The sequence below is a fragment of the Rattus norvegicus genome, chromosome 7 (assembly GCF_021556685.1).
Source record: "Rattus norvegicus strain SHRSP/BbbUtx chromosome 7, alternate assembly SHRSP_T2T, whole genome shotgun sequence".
NCBI classification, from domain to species: Eukaryota; Metazoa; Chordata; class Mammalia; order Rodentia; family Muridae; genus Rattus; species Rattus norvegicus.
In genome coordinates this window covers 113739223-113757580 of record NC_141540.1, presented here as the reverse complement: position 1 = coordinate 113757580, position 18358 = coordinate 113739223, and the positions used below count along the sequence as shown (strand labels likewise).

Here is an 18358-nt window from a genome sequence, read left to right as displayed (position 1 = left end):
GATACTCTACAAGAACAGCAAGTGCTTTTGACAGCTGAGCCATCTTCCAGCCTTCTTTCTGTTTTCTTTAGACAAGAATCTGACATTACCCTGTAGGTTCAGCCCTGTGGAGGGGCTTAGCCTTCCTACAAGAACAAACATCAGAGGGGACACTGGGAAACTTCAGCTGGTAGAGTATAGGTGTGCAACTCAGCAAGGGAGTTGAGCATCAACATCACTCCTCTGGGTGTGAGCATAAATATATATATATATATATATATATGTATATGTATACACACACATATATATGTGTATATGTATGTATATCCTCAGAGTAACATGTATGTGTTCTAATAACCATTTGCTGAAAGTAACAAAAATAGAGGTTGAAAGAATCTTATAAAATGAATATCCATCATGAGTGGTTTACATAACTTTTGATGTTACTTGATAACAATGATGTTTGTAGCACTGTTTCTGGGTTAGTTGGCCTGTTTAATCTTCCTTTAAGAGAACAATGTAACAATCATTTAATTAGTCCCTCTTAAAACTCTGTTAAGTATTTATGTGAAACATTTTTCATTCCTTTTCTGGAGATGGCTTCAGTGAGATAGCTCATTTAATGGGGGGGGGCACAGGCAACTTAAACCTTTGGGGGTGGGGAGGGGATTTAGAGGTGAGTGTATGTCATTGGCCAGGGCTAGGAGACTGAAGATGCCTCATTTGCATAAGGAGGAATTCCAGGTGCTGCTGGACATGACTTTATAAGAGGAGAGCAAATTTAACCTGGCTACCAGGATGCATGACCCCTTCTGGTGTGTGTGTCAGGGGTGGGGCAAATGTTGGGGCACAGGGCTACTTGCCCCTAGGCAAGGGGTGGGCAATCATAGCATACCATCATGTTGCAAAAGTATGGCTCAGCTTGGCCCACAGATTGAGATCCTATACTGCCACCCAAGCTTTGTTTCTCTTAGCTCTGTGACTCTTAGAGACTGAGGTCCAGGAACACACTTGGAATTTGCTATGTGTCAAAAATGTCCCCTAGCTATGTATTGCTCCCCCTTCCAGTTTTCCCTGCTCCTGACTTTCTGAGCACAACGTCTCCAAGACCCTGAAGTTTGGGGTGTCTGTCATAGAAGAACTTTGGCAAGGGAGTGATGAGGGAATAGAAGGTTCCAGCTTAAACTTTTCTTGAGCTCTCAGTTGTAGTTAACACGTCCCTCATAAACACAGAGGACATTTTACTGCTATAATTTGGAATCAAAGAAAACTTAAAAGTTTTTAAATCTTCCAACTAAAAGCAGTGAACATCATGCTCACATCCAGATGAAGAGTATTGATGCTCAACTCAGACCCCCTCACTGGGTTGTCCACCTGTACTCTACCAGCTGAAGTTTCCCAGTGTCCCTTCTGACATTTGTTCTTGTAGGGAGGCTAAGCCCCGCCACAAGGCTCAGCCTATAGAGTAGTGTCAAGCTCTTGTCTAAAGAGAACAGAAAGAAGGCTGGAAGATGGCTGGGCTGTCAAGAGCACTTGCTGTTCTTGTAGAGGATATGGGTTCTCTTGCTCGTACCCACATGGCAGCTATCAATCATCTATAGCTCCGATTCCAGGATATTGAATGCCTTCTTCTTGCTTCCATGGGCACGAAACACACACACACACACACACACACACACACACACACACACACACACACACACAAGTAGTCCTAGCAAATCACACTCAAACATACAAAACTAAAGTAAATAAAACATTTTAAAGAAAACAGGAAGAATGGCTCTGTAGACACCGCCTGTACCTGGGACCAGGTTCAGTATCTCCCCTCTTTTAATTTGTCTTCATTGAAGCCTTTAAGGTGCCTCCTGATCTTTATGTCATGGAAAAGCTACATAATTCCATTTAAAGCTCCATTGCCTCAGGGATTCTTTTAGGGAACCTGCCTTCAAGCAGACTTCCCCTGATGGAAATGCATGAGTCTCCTCATGCTCAACCTTCTCCTTCATGTCCTGTACTGCAGGGAAACTTAGAGGCGTTCCAGAATTTAAAGAAACCTCAGTGATGGGATCAGCTAGTTCAGGAAACATCACTACCTGGCACTCACACCTCCTCTTTGTTGTTGTACACTGGCAGACCTCACTAAACTATCTTTTTAAACATACCATTGCCGGCATCTATTGACAACCAATCTGTGTCAATCTGCCACACAAAAGCTGAAGCACATAAGCCTCTGCCTACTGGCTTCTGGAAGCTTCATCAATGATTTGTTTGAAGATAGAGGGCAGAGGAGAGAAGGAGAGTGGGGATTGGTTTCTTTGTTGCTGCCTTGGGCTAGCTCTCCATTGATGCCTGTGTTCACAGCATTACCGTAATTCCTACTCCTGGCTCCAGCTTTGAATTCATCTTTTCACTTTGATTCTTTCATTTTCTTCCTCATTCCCATCATACCTGTTGCTGCTGGCTCTCTTCCTCCCTTTATGAAGAGTGCCTTCATTCCGTCTCTCAAAATTCCATGTTAGTAGGTTTGCTTCCTGCCAGACACTCTACCTGCTTTAGCTGACAAGTTGTCTGAGATTGATTACTAATGGCTTCCTGTAGTGGTGTTTTTAGAAGGAATTCTGTGTTCTATTGGTAATGTCTGCCAGTGTGCAGCTGGCAAGGGGTGCCAGGAGTGACATACTTTGGCCTTTCCTAAACTAGATGATTCCATCTCTGAGATTAATTTTAGCTCTAGGAAGTTTCTAGTTTACTCATGAAGAAAGTGATAAAGTCTCCTGAGCAGAAAATTCTGGTGAAAATAATTGAATTCATGATTGGTCAATGGACTGACGCTTTTGGTCAGATAAATCATCAGAGGTACAATGGAAATTTTCTCCTCTATTGCCAGTTAATTTTGAATTTGTTGCCTGGAACAGGGAAAACAGTAGCCACTGAGGCTGAAAGATATGGGAGAGGGGTGTTGGAAAATAGGGCAGGGTATTGGACAACAGTAGAAATGAGGCAAGTATATGAGGATGTCTCAGATCTTGGAGGGTTGAGCTCAGGGCACAACAGGAGAGAAGCTGACATGGTAGAGCCAGCAGGTGCTCCCCAAAGCCAAGAGCTCTGTGAGGAGTTGGGTATGAGCTGAATGTAGACATCTCTCTTCTGTACATTGTTCCACAGTTCTGAGAGACTCTCTAAGGTCGTTTATGCCATGTATATATAACCCATGAAGGATGGTGGTAGAAAAAACCCTGGAAGAACATTAGCCTAGATGAGTCCAGCACCTAAATTCCTCCAGACTATTTGCAAAGAGTCAAGGGAAACACATTCACCTAATCAAAAACCACCATCTATATTGCAACTAGAGAAACTACAAATCTGCCTCCAAGTAGGCTCTTTTCCTTTTACTTGATTAAAGAAGTCAATGGCTTGCATCTGTGAATGCTTTCTAATCTTTCCTCCTTTTGGTCCTCTCCGTGGAGGACTGAACCTTTAATCCTAGTCATTGGTAAATGAGGACAGGGCTAACTGCAATCTGAGTAGCAGTAGATAAATGATATCTGCCCCCCGATACTTGCTTAGTGACCTTCAGAGTCTGAACCCATAATCAGAATGGAGATAGTCATGTTGTCTGTCTCCTGCCTTGCAAGCCTATTTCTATCTTCTGCCTTCTTGACTCTGACTATCTTTTTGTGAAACAACTCTAGATAATACTCTTTTCTCCAAAGAGATAGAGACAGAGACAGAGAGAAAGAGTAGACCTGGCAGGAGGTTTTGAAACCTCAAAGCCCACCCCCAGTGACACTCCACACCAACAAGAGCACACCAAGTCCTTCCCAAACAGTTCCACTAACCAAGAACCCAACATTCAAATATGTGAACTTATGTGAGACATTCAAACTATCACACCTCCTAATTTGTCTGACCACATCTTAAAAAGCTTCTGTAGAATCTTTATCTGCCAGCTACAAACTCTGGGCTGTGTTCCATGTACCCAATCCTCATCCTGGTGAATGAAGCCTGGTGAAGTCCTCCATGGAGCCTTTAGGCCCTCTAGGAGGGTTGCTATGCTAACAGCTCTAACAGTCACGCAGGTACCCCTCTACTCAGTAATTGTTCATTCTTTGCTAGGTGAAATGGCAGGCTTCTGGACTGATTCTTGATTATTCTGGTCTCTTTATAGCTCTGTATTTCTATTCACCCTTCAAAAAAACAGAAACTGGTCTTTTTTTCTGGCAGGAAGAATAACTTTTTTTGCCCTTTCCCATACCTCCTTCTGCAGCTCACAATGTCCAATGCCATAAGGCCCCACTGCCCCCCTCTGTTACTAAGGTGTATCTCTAGCACAATCCACTCCCACATGCCTAGCAGAGGGCTCACTCCCAGTAGGGACCCACCAGAAGTTCATCAATATATACACAATGAACACAAGTCTTTGGGTCATTTCTTCTGCAAAGCACTGGGGAGTAGCCCCTTCCCTTCTGCCTAAGCTTCTGGCATGATCCACACAGTTTGTCCCATCCCTCTGATAAATACAGAATGATATCATTTTGTCTTCCTCACTCTGCTCCCTTACAGGGTGGTTATAGAGTTGCAATAATCACAAGCTTCCCAGGGTCCAGACTCTAAAGGGTGTACCCCCTCCTGCTATTGAAAGCAAATGAGCCAGTAATAAATCCCCAATTAGCGATAAGGAAAATTGATTGAACCTTTTTTTTCTTCCTCTGCTTTGTTTAGTGTTCCCTGTAAACAAGGCTATGTGGCTGGCATTCAAGAGAACGGAAAATTGGATTTAAAGTCATTTAAAACCTGCCATGATTAATGCCATGCCAGGTAAGCAATGAAAAAGCACATTAAAAGGCTACAAAAGTAATTCTACTCTTCAGCTAGTACAAGTTACCTTCCCAGATACATATGCATGTACCATCCAGACCCCTCTCCATTAAAGAGATAGAGAGTAGCTCCCCATCTTTCTACACCCAGATCAAATATTCACATAGAATATACTTAGCATGAACATCACATCAGATGCCTACAAGTGTGTCATGTCCTGTGGGATGTATCACGGGAACACACCCAGGAGTACCCATAATAATCTAGTTCAGGTAGACCTGCTGTTATCACCAAATAGCAACACCATGGTCCTATAGGCTTAATTTGGTTGCTTTCGCTTCGATCTTAAAAGGGTGACATTAATTGTAGGAGTTTGAATGAAAAATTTCCACATAGACTTACTTATTTGAATCCTTGTTTCCCAGTTGGTGGCACTGTTTGGAAAGGTGGGGCATCCTTATTGAAGGACTGTCACTGTGGACGGGCTTTGAAACTATAACCTCACACCATCTCAGTTCCCTTGCTCTGCTTCACACTTCTACAAGATGGGAGCTCTCAAACTCCTGCTCTTGCCTGCCACTTACTGTGCCCTCTTAATGTGATGGGGGTCTTAGCCCCTTGGATACTGTAAACTAAAATAAATGCTTCCTTAAGTTGCCTTGGCCAGTGTGTTTTATCACAGCAACAGAAAAGTAATTAAAATACTATTCATAAACTTGTTAGCAATTGATGGGATGCTGTACATGAGGCAATGTAGAGAGTAGCACCTGGGGGAGCATTGGACTATGACTGTAGAGCATCTTACAAATACGGTGCTTGACTTGGTTCAGTTAGGACCCCCCCCCCCAACACTTTGAGACTTGAAAATAGGAAAAGTGGCAACCCTGCCTCAGAGGGTCATGCATTTATGCAATGACTCAATATTTTTTCTACTCCTTCCCAGGTTCTGAGGGTTACCTATGGGCAAAGTCTACTGGACACAAGACATTTTCTGTCAACACATAAGTCTGAATGAACTGTTACCTTCAGGTCAGGCAAGCTCTGAAGTCAATGCTGGCTTACATTGGGAAGTGATGAGCCTGGAAGATTCTTTCCTACAGAGACTCTTACCCACTAGCCTTAAGGATATCTATTCTATGTGTTCCTTTTCTATACAATAGAGTTGTATCAGCTAATATTATATCAACTTGACACAAGCTAGAATCATCAGAGAGAAGGGGATCTCAACTGACAAAATGCCCCCATAAGACTGGGTTGCAGGTAACCCTGAAGGGCAGTGGTTCTCAATGTTCCTAAATCTGTGGTCCTTAGTACAGTTTCACATGTGGTGACTTCAACCCTAACATTTTTCTGTTGCTCCTTACTACTTGTAACTTTGCTATTGTTCTGAATTGTCATGCAAATTACAATTCAATTGCAATGTAGATTACAAATTACCATTCTGATATGCAGGATATCTTCTATGTGACCCCCAAAGGAGTTGCCACTCATAGATTGAGATCCACTACTATTGGGCATTTTCTTAATTAGAGTTTGATGGAGGAGGGCCCATCCTTTTGTAGGTGATGCCATCCTGGGCTAGGTGGTCTTGGGTTCTACAAGAAAGCGAGCAGAGCAAAAGTCAGTAAGTAGCGTTCCTTCATGAAGTCTGTATCATGTTCTGCCTCCAACTTTCTGCCTGCTTGAGTTCCTGTCTTGACTTCCTCCAATAATTGCCATGTGAAAATTGCCAAATATTCCCTTTCCTCATCAGTTTGATCTTGTTTGTGTTAGTTCATCACAGAAAAAGGTGTCCCTAACTAGATTGAGATTAAATATGGCTGCACAGGTAGTATATCAAACTTCTTTTATCATCATCTCTAGATTGCTACAATTGCACGGAAATGGCCCAGGTGTTCCCAGTTTGATCTCTTCAGTTGGCAGAATTAGAGCAGTTGTTTTAATTCAACACAACTCTAATACCAGGTTCCTCCTTCAGTGGTTCTTCATCTCTGCCTGACAGTGCACTTCTAGTTGGCTCCTCTCTGTCTGATTTCCCTTCTGTTCCTGCTCAGGTCACTCTAGGACCTCTGGCTTCCTTTCGTGCTCAAATCAAATTGGACTCATAGTTAGCTTCAGGGGAAGCCTGACCCTGTGTTGTGGTGAGTGCATGGATGTGGTTTCCATCTGAGGATTCAGTTCAGTAACTACGGTCTGAATAGTGGAGCCTGCTGAGTGTGTTGACAGGAAGGTGCAGAAGAAATGATCCCAGCAGGACCTAGACCATCAGAACAGCAACATGGAGTCCTCCCAACCTTACCATACTTTATCCATTGTTCCCTGTAGCATGTGTTCTTTACAGAGACCTTCATTGTTTCCTATTATATCCTGTGCATATTATGCACGGGGTGTGCAAGTGTATATTTATCTCCTCCTGAGAATAAGCATGTTGAGAGAAACAATTTTCACAATAGTCCCAAACTGGACATTGAAAAACCAAATGTCTACCCACAGCAGACGGCATAAACAGATTGCAAACTCACACTAAGAATAAATGAACTACAACCACAGACAACGTGATGAGTGACTACTACAACACAACCCCAAGGGAAAAGCCAAACCCAACAGAACGAACAGTTTGTGACCCTGTATGCCCAATTTATATGCAAGAGTCATCTCTGGTGTTTAGAATTACATGAGTGTCAGCATTTCCATTTCCTCTAGGCTCCACCCAACAGTAACCTAGCAACAGTCAGGTAGGTATTAGGTTGGTTTGCAATAAAAGGACTGTTTGGCCTGCCTCTCCCTCTCCTTCTCCCTCTCCTCCCCTCTCCCCTCTCCCCTCTCCCCTCTCCCCTCTCCCCTCTCCCCTCTCCCCTCTCCCCTCTCCCCTCTCCCCTCTCCCCTCTCCCCTCTCCCCTTTCCCCTCTCCCCTCTCCCCTCTCCCCTCTCCTCTTTCCCCTCTCCCCTCTCATTTCTCCCCTCTCCCCCCCTCTCCTCCCCTCTCCCCTCTCCTCCCCTCTCCCCTCTCCTCCCCTCTCCTCCCCTCTCCCCTCTCTCCTCTCCCCTCTCCTCTCTTCTTTTCTCTCTCCTTCCACACATTCCTGGCTGGCCTCTTCCCTTCTTTCTCTCTCCTCTCTTTCTGTTCCTAGCTGTCTCCTTTCTTTCCCGTGCCCCAAATAAACTTCATTTTATACTATACCCATTGTATGGCTGTTACCTCGAGGATGAGGGATGCCTCAACATGTGCCTGGCAAGGTACCTACCCTCTCCTGCCCATCACAGCATTACAAAACATATGAACAGGTACTCAAGCAATGACCAGGGATGGGAAGGGAGAACTACTGTTTATGTAGTGGTCTGTTTATGTGGGCATCAGCAATACAAATGTGTTCATGTTGAAGTAATTCATTGAATTGAATACTGTTTTTTTATACAGTTTGTACTCTGAGAATATGTATAAAAGTAACTTTCATGCTTCATAAAATTATCAAGCGATCTCTTCTCCCCCACTTAAAGCATTCTAGTGGCCTATTTCATCTCATAAAACATTACATTTTATTTTATATAAATGGACATTTGAACACAACAGCTGGATCTTGCCTGTTTTGCAGGGCACTGTCCACCCATCCCTGTAAGGAGACCTCATAACACAGGCAGCATGGAAGAGGTTTTTTTTAAAGAAATTTTTTTCTAAAAGTTTATGTAACAATAGTTTATGAGCTTGAAACAACAGTTGCTTCCTAGGAATTAATTTATTCACATCCCAATCACAGCCCCCTCCTCCCAGTGCCCTCTCACACAATCCCTTGAGAAGCTGGAGGTCCCACCTGGGTACCAATCTATCCTGGCCAAAGAAGTCTACCTTGGAACACACATTGCTTGGGCTTAATCCCAGTTCAACCGTGTGCCAGCTGTATGGCCAGATTATTAACCTTTCCATACCTCAGTTTACCCAATTGTGAAGTTCAATTTGTTAGAATTATGATGATATTTGAAACAAGTTAACATCAGTAAAGTATGATGAAGAAGAAAACTGTCAATTTACAGGATATAATTAATGACTATCTGACTTGTTTTCATTTCTTTGGACACATTATGTTCTTTTCGTCCCCAAAGGAGTTTCTATATTCTATCTTCTTTCCTTTGGATGTCTCACTTCATATCAACAACGCAAAGCAACCCCAAATCATATGGCAGAGGGGTTCCTCTTTGACAAGTAGTTCACAGGCTCGAAGCTACTTAACCAAGGTCACAGTGATTTGAAAATTCAGAATTTAAACTTGACCCCAAGCCTGGGTCTCATTTCTGTGTTCACACATTTCTTCTTTGAAGGGAAGCCAAGTCTAATTGATTTTTCTAAGTTTTCTTGTGGCATCAAAGCATAGGGCAGGATGGCTTCTGATGAATTGAAGAGCTTTCTGGAGTTGACAGGGCTCCTGAGTGAGCTTTCATTTTGGTTTAGGGAACAATATGTAACCGCTCAAGGTAACATAACAAATGCATGTTCTGCCACTGGGGTAGAGGAGCATCTGTGGAGAATGGCTAATTGCCAAGCGGTTAGGGCAGACAAATGAGACCTGTGTGGGTTGAGCTGCTGGGAAGACTCCCTGCTAGAGCTGGGGACACTGGCTTTGCAACTGGGGGGACGGCTGCACCATGTGAACCTAATAACCCTGGGTGGTGTGGTTGAGGATAGGACTGCATAGCAACCAGTCTGGCTGGAGCTAAGTATTTATCTTAGAGAAAAGGGAGATTTGGCTGGAAAAATGTTGAAACAAATCCCTCAACAGACAGCTTTTTGGGGGTGTCAGGTTCTAGAGAAGGATGGAGACTGGAAAGGAAGGTGACTTGATTACTGATTTATATTTTCTGTTGTTCATTGTGTGCATGTGCGTTCGTGCTTGCGTGTGTGTGTGTGTGTGTGTGTGTGTGTCTGTCTGTCTGTCTGTCAGCCTGTTTGTGTGCTAAGCCTGCCTAGCAGTAGCTCTATTCTTCTAACAGGTTCTTTAGCTCTATTCTTCTAACCAGTGTCATGATGTCACTGCAGGTGCTGGATCTCTAGAATTTAGTTGTCTTGCAAACCTGAAATGAACAAGTCCCCTTCTCTGTCTGGCTCCTGGCAGGTGCCATTCTATCCTTTTGGATATGGGTTGTCTGACTTAGTTCCTTTATACACAGGTCTGAGGCCATCTTGCTGCAGGTCTTGCCAATAATGTCTTAGATATATCACCAACCCCACAGGCAATAAAACCAGAGTAGAGAAGGGAGCGATTGCAGACCCAACCCCTTCTGCACTGCAAAGGAAATGATTATGAGAGTGAAAAGGCAAAGCTCAGGAGGAGGAGAAAACATCTGTAGAGCATTTATCTGAAAAGGGTTAATAGCCAACAGAGGTAAGAAGGGTCTCCAAGTAACAGAAAAAAAAAGTCGAAACAAAGCCCTCAACAGACAGCTTTTACAACAGGTGAGGGTCAGAATAGGTTTTCCTCAAAGATGCATGCGATTGACCAATGCTGTAACTCTTTTGTGTTTAAGTGAAACTCACCTCAGGCTACTTACAAAGTTGGATGATAGTTCTGGAAGAATGGCTGTAGACAGGGCAAAAACTACTTCTCTGTTCATGCTGCAATTGAACCTGAGACAAAACAAGGCTAAGTCATGTGCCAGGGACAGTGACTGATGGTGCTACCACAGGCTGGGCATACAATGCTCCACACTGATCTATTGTTCTTAAAAACAATATTTTGTTAATTCTTTGAGAATGCCATATAAAGTATTTTGAACATATTAACTCTCTTCCCCAATTTCTCCAGATTGACACCTTCCTTCCTCCCCACTCAATTTTCTATTCACATATTCTCTCTCTGTCTCTCTCTCTCCCCCTGTATATCTCCCTGTGTCTCTGTCTCTCTTTGTTTTTCTCCCTTCCTCTCTCTCTCTCTCCCTCACTCTCTCTCACTGAAATCCATTTTGTGTCACCCAGTTACTCTTTGGTGTAGGGCTTACCCTGGAGTATGGTCAATATATCAGATGTCACATCAATGAAGAAAACTGACTTTTTTCCTTTCCTAGCAGCTATCAAATACTAATAGCTCTTCAGCTGGAGGTGGGACTTGTGCCTAGCTCTCCCCTCATGCTGTGATTTTGTCTGGTTTGAGCTTACAAAAGTCTTATACATGCTGTCATAACTGTTGTGAGTTCTGTGAGTTCATATAACAAACTGCTAAGTTGTATTCAAAAAACAGTGAGGTTTTTTGTTTGTTTTTGAAGTTATTCACTGCCTCTGCCTCTTACAATCTTTCCATTTCTTTTTCCTGGAAGATCCCTAAACATTGGGTTTGATAGCCATAAGAAAACGATCCCTAATGAATGACCGCTATATTTGTAGATCAGTGCATCGTTTGACCTTCATCATGGCAACTCTTCATTCCAACAGATCACAATTAAAGCAGAGACCTACAACCTGGTCTGTGTGCAGAGAATAAAAAACTGAAGTTCTTGGCCTTCTGTAAGATAGCTGTAACTTCTGTAAGAGTGCTGTTTTTACCCTTTATCCCAGTTTTAGAGAGCTAGGTTGCATAGTGGTCAAGTAAATCGAATTTGGGGCTTTATTTGCTTGCATTACATCTTTCAACTCTCATTTCCTGACATATCCAGCTGCTGAGTTTGTTAATGGGCACATTATTTCCCATGAGCCTCTCCAGAATCTGGGCAAGGATGTAGGGATCTCTGTGGCAGGTGCATCCCTTCAAGCAGCATCTTTCTTTGGCTGTGATGTTGGCTGGCACGCTCCTACTGCCTGGTCCCCATTGTTTCCTCTAGCTATGTGGCAGCCTGAGCTCTTCCCACCCAAGCTTATGTACCAGGATGCAAATTGAGATTTGGATCTGCAGCAATGTTAAACAAAAGACCCATAAGCGTTCTACAAACATGGGAGGTACCAAGTCTGTGACTGGAAACCAGGATCACATCAGTCCCTTGAATGAATTACAAGTTCATTGCAAGTTCATTGCAATCTCAGTCCAAATAATTGTCTATGTGGGCAGGCAGATGACTTAGAATAAACCACAAAAACATTTGAAGAGCAGCGAAGAACTAAGACCAATTTTACATCAGAAGCAGTTAAGGCAATGTGGTACTGGTCAAGGAGAATCAAACACAGAAACTGAAAGTGAGCATGTACAGACAGAAACCCATTCATGTGCTGTCACTCTGCCTTGTCATGAGGGCATCCCAGCATCACAATGGGTGAAACATCTGTTTTTACAATAAGTGTAGCAAAGACAATTAGATTACCATTTGGAAAGCCAGTGACCTTGACTTGAAGATAAGTTAAGCTTATGCATAAGAGACAAATATTAAAAGCTTTCACAAGAAATCAAAACACGGACTCTTGATGCTGATAGAGGTCAAGACAGCACACAGAAAGGGTTAACTGGAATTACACAGATATATGTAAGGCTACATATTAAGTTATATACACATGCACACATATAAATGTGTATAAACATGTATATCCAAACTTTAACTCTCAGCCACATTCTGGTGGTTATGGCTCAGTACTTGAATGGGGAAGTGGCAATTCAGTCCCTAATAGCTCTCATTATGATTCTTTTTGATTCACATGTCAGACCCCTGCCAGAGGTCACCCTGAGCAAAGGTGAAAGGCTTCATGGTAATGCTGTGGCCTTGCTCAGTTTGGGCTGTCATGTTTTCCAGGCTTCTAGAAGCTACCCTTATTATAAAGTGTTCTAACCCTAGACATATGCTAGAGACAGGGTAGGGGAGGGATATCCCACAGGGTATGTGGAGGTCTCTTTACCTCCTTCCAGAATGGCAGAGGGTCATTTTCTAGTAGGGAGCTAAGGTGGGCTAAGGATGCAGCTTTGTGATGCTGATTTGTTCAGAACTAAGCTGTGGTAGTCATCTAAGAGCTGCAGTCGCGGGTTTTCATAAGAGTTGGCTTACTTAGGCCTTTCATGATTTCTTGAGATCAGTTGTTCTGACTCTTAGGTCTTGGCCTTGGACCTCTCTCAGTTGCAGGAGATGAGAGTGCTGCTGACTTCAGGCTAGCACTTCTAGGATACAGCTTGCAGCTACTGCTTTCTGCCTCCAGCTGTTAACTGTTCTCCTATAGAATGTCTTTGTCACCCAACAGTAGCCTCTTCATAGTCTCAAATGACAGATGTGTCCTGTGTACTAACACGCTACCTTCCATTTAAATGTCCTCCATGGCTCACTCTGTCTGCCCTCTGTAACATCAGGCAAGGGCTGTGCTTACAGAAGCAGATGCCAGAGTCACGATGGTTAATGGGGATTGTCATAGATGAATGGAAGGGAAGACATAAGAGCTGAGGTAAAGAGATGGTTTGGTTACAATAAATACCCATAGAGCCCTGGTGGACCAGCAGGAGCTCTGCGCTGAATATTCATCAGTGTTTGAGAGTGGACTGGACTGTTGGTGTCTTAATGTTTTCCTCTGTCTCTGGATCCATATGGACCTCAGAAGGTCATGACTTCAGACACAGTGTCTCTCTGCAGCTGACAGAGCTGAGATCCAGAGGATGCTTGTTGGCTATACTTCTTGATGGTGGATAGCAAGGCCTCCCATCGCCATACCTGGGGCTGCGTATAGGTGTCCAGAAGTGGAATATATGACTAGGATCAGCCCATGAGGTGTGCATAATGGATGGACCTGTGTAAAAAGTCATTTTACTGAGATGTCTCCTGGCACAGACTGTAATAATGTCCTTGCAGAAAGGATAGAGGACACTTGTTCAGGGCCATGTGGGTTCTGGGCCCCGTCCTCAGTAAGGTGGGAAGTACAGGGGACGCTCAGGAAATTCTTCTCTTTCTCTCTTATTCCTTCTATCCTCTTCCTTTCTTCTTTCTCTTACTCCACACCAGCTCCAAGAAATTAGAGATCACAGGATGAAGGCTGGGAAGGACCTGGAGTGACTGAGATGGATGAGAAATGAGAAAAATGAGGGGGAGGGGAGGGAAGGGAGGAAAGAGAGTAGGGGGGAGAACCATCATTATATCTACAGTGTTTCCCAACCAGCCACTCCCTGACCACTCAGAGTGGCAGGATGGCTGCATGTCTTGAAGACAGGTGGATTAGAATAACGGCTCATTTGAATCCAGTCACTGGCAGCATGTGGCACTGGATTCACCACCTGAGCACTCCCTTGTGTGCTGGCCTGCCAGAAAGCTGGCAGCAGCTTTGGGGTGAACAGTCTGTATGTGGCTTTCAGTTCTGATGTGGCCAGTCCTGAGGAGCTGTCTGGAATTCAGCCTGAAAACTTTTTTTTTTTTTTTGGAAATGTCAAAGTCAGAGATGGCTGACATGGCTGCTGTCTTTGCTGTCAGCCTGGACCCACGTGACACCTGAGGAGGGCTCAGAGGTGGTGGGTAGTAGGCCAGGAGCTTAGGAGCAAAATGACAGTAAAGAGGACAGCGATTTCACCGCAGCTTGCCCTGGACTGACTTTAAAAGTCTCTTCATAAGAGTGGTAGTGTGAGAGCTACTCATCCTGCTTTTATGTCAAGTGATAACCATTTCGTTGAATACTTAGCAGGCACTACTATGGCCCAATAAGATGAGACAATGATACCTTAAACACATACATATCTGTCAGCCAGGCAGATTTTACAGCCAGATCTAAGTGATTTTAAGCAAATGGCTGGAATAGCAGGCATGGGAGAGATACCAATATAAAGCCTGCTACTGCATTGTTCTAGTTTGCTTTTCTGTTGATAGGACAAAGCACTGACTGAAAGCAACCCGGGCTTTAGAAAACAGTTATTTCAGCTTATACTTCCAAGTCACAGTGCATCCTTAGGGAAATCAGGACAGAAACTGAAGCAGAAAACCCGGAGGGAGGCTGCCTTCTGGATGGTTCCCTGGCTGGTGCTCAGCTAGCTTTCTTGCATAGTCAGGACCCACTTGATTAGGGTTGGTGTCACCCACATTGGGCCAAGGCCTTCCTCCATCAATTTTCAATCAAGATGATTTCTCATAGACATGGCCACAGGTCAGTCTGACCTGAGAAATTCATCAGTGGATGATGTTTCCTCCTCATGGGGCTTTATGTTGTGCGAAGTTGACAGCAAGATCAATCAGTATTCCCTTGGGAAAGTACCTGGCAGAGAATATCAGGTGGATTTTTGCTTTGCAGAAGCTTTGAGTTAAGCAGCTCATACAGTTCTCTTCTCAATGTAGCTTTCCTGGACACAATGGCATCTCTGTCACCATTACCACCATTTCCGCAACCACCACCATTACTACCACCACCATCACCAAGTGGTCAGTATGTAAAGAGGATGAAGAATACATCTAAATGCCAATGATATTTCTAAGTGCAGTGCCCTAAGTCATGAAAGCAAGCTGAGGCCAAGAAGCTATTACCACAGAGGAACTCACGGCAATGGGAAGACTAACACTGTCCCCACTCCTGCTCTGGATCAGGAATGGGCAACAAAACAAAACAAAACATCCTTTGCTTTGTGAGTATAGACCCAAGAAGCAGGGATGTGAGTGATTGGTCAAGGAACATCTCAGTGCTAAGGCAATGAGGGCAAAACCTATGACAACATGTAGAGATGCTACGCTTATGACTACTTTTCAAATGATAATGATGTTGAAGTTGAAGGTTACCACAAAGAGGTTGAAGTTGGTGGCACTGTGAACACAGAGAAGTCATCATATGCCAAAAGCATACCACATACTACAGCTGTCACTATAACCCCATAATATGATCACAAGTGTGGTAAGTTTGTTAATTTTCTTGAATGGGGAATTGAAGCCCAGAAAGGTAAAACCATTATTCAAGGCTGATACATGGGACAATGGAAAGAGAGACCCTTGCTGCAGACAAAGTGAGATGTGAATCATAATAGCAGAGAAAGTTTCCCCTGGCAAGTCCCAATTCTTAAGTCCAGCAGGAAGTGGCCTCTCAGGGACTTATATTCAGGAGGCAGAAGCTCCTGTGCCGGTTAAGATGCTATGATAGCAGCTAGATTTAATGATGGTTAAAATTCCCTTGGTTTCTGTTCTTTGGGAGTCTATGATAATGTTTCAATGTGTTCAATCGAATTTCCTGGACCTCTTTGCATAAAGCCAAGATTGGGGTTAATCTGCCATCAGGTACCGGGCAGCCATTTGCATGGTCTCTAAGGGGAAAAGGCAAGATTTACAAAGTCAAATCTAATTAAGACACACAGACTTTCCTAAGGAAACAGTGTTTCTGCATCACAATGAAAGGATAAACACAGCCCAGAATAGAGAATCACTAATTTTTCATCACTGCTGGGAACGCAGGTCTCCCTTTGATACTAAGCTTATTGTCTATGCCTACAAATTTCCCAAATTCTCCCCAAGTGACATGGCAGAAGGATAAATAAAAAGCATTTTCTTAAATCCTTCTGGAATGAAAAGGAGTCCCAGTCCTCTGAATTTTGACTTCGCCCAGACTCCTGTCTAACACATTTGTTGCCTCAGGGTCTCCATGGGGAACTGAGTTTACTTGGGAGGAGAGCAGTCTGGTTGGGAAATCACTGTCAGATTAATTATACCAGAATCATGTTAGCAGCATCAGAGCCCACGAGGACATCTCCAAAGCCACTGATTTCACCAGGAGAAAGGAGCAAGAGGCACAGCTCATTCCCTCTACCTGCACATTGTGTTAACCTCCCCCGCCCCATCATCCTACAGAGCTCAGAAGTACATATACAGGTCCTTGAGCCCACGGTCATTGTGTTGGGCTAGATCAGTGCCTATAGGTCATTATATTTTAGATGGCCCTCTGTGTAGGACACTGCTATTTCAAACACTGGCCCTCTGTTCTTGCTGTAGTCTTGGACTTGTGATCTTCATGATGGCTATTCAACTTCTCCCAATACTTTCTAAATAACTTTCTAGTACCAAAACCACACCAGAGACCTGGGGTCCAGGACTGATCCGAGTCTCACTGGTGGTTCCTATTTCTTCCCCTTCCTCTCCTCTCATATACTTTCCTCCCTCCCACACCTCAGCCCATTGTCTAGACTTTCAGTCTCTAGTCATTCTGCCTGAATATCCCTGATCTTGGCCCTTTGAAAGCCAGACTTGAATTCTAGGTCTCCCCTCTAATATCTCCTGGCACCATTAGCCATAAATAGTCATGGTGGCTAAGTGGGGTCCTCTTCCTCATTGCTGAACTATTTCTTAACTGATAGATTCAGAGAGACAGGAAGTCATTGCTTTCAGTTATGTGCCCCTTCATGATTCCAACAAGCTTCAGTGGATAGTTCAAATCCAATGACCACAAAGATGGTCTTGAGTTAAACTGAATGGTCACAGAACAAACCCCAAAGGGACAGGTAGGGAGAAAGGAAGGGGTCAGTAAACATTGGAGAGATGAAAATAAGAAAGGGTATGTGGAGAGAGAATAATCACAGTATATTAAATACATATGTGAAATTGTCAAATTAATCAATAAATTTAAAAAAGAAACATGTTTTGGTCCCCTGTGTGTGGCAGGGCTCCATTAATCATGATTCATTGTGTGGCTTTCTGCCTCCAGCCCTGGCTTTCTCCTCTAATATGATCCTTTTTCAGCTGTTCACTAGACATTTCTTTCCTGTAATGAGTTTTTTTACAAGGAGTGGGGGAAGCTCATCTTTGGGGATTTTCATAAAGCAGTGATGGTATTAGCCATTTTCCCATTCTCTTTCATGCATTCCCACTGAAAAGAAAGTAGAGGATTTGGAGATGCACACTGTCCCCTGACCTCCATTTTCTGGACCACAGCCCTATCTGCCTTTTTGAGGAGGCCTGCAGGATTCCAGGAACATTTAAGTTAGAGCCCTGCCCCACTAATCCACTGCCTGTCAGGACAACTTGGCCAGCAGAGATGATCTGTTGTTCTCTGATCTCCATCAACTGACCCATGGCTCTGTTGGCTTACCCGAGGAAGTGTGTAGGACCCCAGAAATACTCAGGTCCATCTGGGACACAGCCAGCAGAGGTGAACATGCTAGACTAGCCATTCTAATACTTAATAAAATAGACTTTCAACTAAAACTAATTAAAAGAGACAGGGAAGGACACTTACTTCATACCCATCAAAGGAAAAATCTATCAAAATGAAAAACAAAATGGAAAACCAAAACAACAAAAAACAAAAACCAACAAACATTAAAAAAAATGAACAAAAAAAAGGCAGGATAGCTAAAACAATCCTGTACAATAAAAGAACTTCTGGAGATATCACCATCCCTGATTTCAAACTGTATTGCAGAGCAATAATAGTAAAAATTATATGGTATTGGTATAGAAACAGATAGGTTGATCAATGGAATCAAATCGAAGACCCATGAAATAAGCCCACAAACCTGCAGACACTTTTTGAAAAAGAAGCTAAAACCATGCAATGGGGGAAAGCATCTTCAACAAATGGTGCTGATCTAACTGGTTTCATGTAGAAGAATGCAAATAGATCTGTAATTATTGCTCTGAACAAAACTCAAGTCCAAATGGATCAAAGACCTCAACATAAAACCAGACACTCTAAATTTAATAGAAGAGAAAGTGGGAAATT

General features: G+C 43.4%; 1 long non-coding RNA gene across 1 annotated transcript in view; it reads right to left on the bottom strand.

Moving 5' to 3' along the window:
- Positions 1 to 18358, bottom strand: part of LOC134479748 (uncharacterized) — a 158325-nt gene that overhangs the window by 30436 nt on the left and 109531 nt on the right. The window contains exons 3-5 of the long non-coding RNA XR_015624827.1: positions 12602 to 13737; positions 10325 to 10414; positions 6235 to 6392 (exon numbers count right to left, since the gene is read on the bottom strand). This is a non-coding gene — a long non-coding RNA (uncharacterized LOC134479748). The remainder of the gene's footprint in view (positions 1 to 6234; positions 6393 to 10324; positions 10415 to 12601; positions 13738 to 18358) is intronic.